We start from the raw sequence: 1,436 nt of genomic DNA, 5'->3' as shown, positions 1-1,436 counted from the left end.
TCGTCCCATTTCCCACCTGATTAAATGACCCATACGAACCCAAAAGTCTGTGGAAAAAATGTCATAAAAATGTCAACTAAAGGAGAAATTATCCTCTTTGCTTAAACAATGTTTCTCTGTGCTACTTTTGCTGACTGTTGAACTTTCATTGAATACGCAAATTTCTAACATTCTTTGGCGTGAAAGAGCTAAAGAGTTCTTTGTGCTAAGTACTTTAATTCTTTCCCTCTCATTTTACACAACCGTTTCTGTGACTGTTTGATACTATTAAAATATCCTTTATCCAAAATGCAAACAAAATATGAAATATTTAACTGATCGTGTTTCCCAGAACAAGTAAGTAGATCATTCATTTAACTAGTCATTTAGCATAATAATCATGCAGGAGGATTGTCATGTACTGCCGTTTGATAATGAATAAATGTTCCAGTTACTTACACAGCACAGACTGGCACAGTGCCAATTACATCTTCAACAGTGACGCATGCAGGAAGCTGCAGTTTTGTTGCCTGCTCACAACATTGTTGATCAGGGGACAACTAGTTCATTCAAACAACTGGTTTAAAACACAGATTACCAGTCTCTGATTGATGGTGAGATTTTTTTTAATGATTGAAAAGAACTGATGAGATAGTCGGTTCTTTTCAATTGTTAGGAATTGGATGGTGGTGCGCTCAGCTGCCCAAGTGTTTTTCAAACATTAGAAAGTAAAGTGGAAAATGTGGTCAGCACCCTGGTCGCAATTAATAATAATCCTTCCATTTGATATAGTGAAACAGTTTTGCTCACAAAATATACAGTCAATTCAACACTTTGAGACGTCTCTAAGATGTGATAAAGGCGATACATCAAACAAAAGGATTATTATTATTACTACTACAGTGCCTTATTATCGCGTTGTTCAGACGTCTCAAAGAGCTTCACAGGATATACCGTAAAGTGGATTGATTGTATTTTGTGGGCGAAACGCAGCAGCCAGTTATGCACAGCAAAGTCCCATAAACAGCCATAGAGTGAGCAACTGGTCAGTGAAATAGTAGAAACTACTCTTATCTTACCGCTGGAATAGTCTGATGAATGTTATTACGTTTCTAGTAGCCACCTTACTTTGAAGCAATTTCCATGACGTTTTCAGACATCGATGTATCTAAGAATAATGGGTATACTGTAGAAACACAGATGTATGTCAAAGCATTCACAATATTTTTCACAAACCCTCAGGCAAAGGGTGGAGAAATTGTCAATACATCACCATACATTGATGCTTTTATCATGATATATACTTTTGCAGAATGTCAGGATTACACAGTGGCGGTGAAGTCTTTTAAAGTATAGAAAACCTCCATTCAATGCTGCTTGAAACAGGCTATTAATTTCCATTTCTGACCCGTTTTGAAAAGGTGATCCTCCAAAAGCAGAACTGCGTTAAATAAATC

Source organism: Callorhinchus milii, unplaced genomic scaffold (assembly GCF_018977255.1).
Source record: "Callorhinchus milii isolate IMCB2004 unplaced genomic scaffold, IMCB_Cmil_1.0 Scaffold2, whole genome shotgun sequence".
Taxonomy (NCBI): domain Eukaryota; kingdom Metazoa; phylum Chordata; class Chondrichthyes; order Chimaeriformes; family Callorhinchidae; genus Callorhinchus; species Callorhinchus milii.
Note: the sequence above shows the minus strand (reverse complement) of the source record.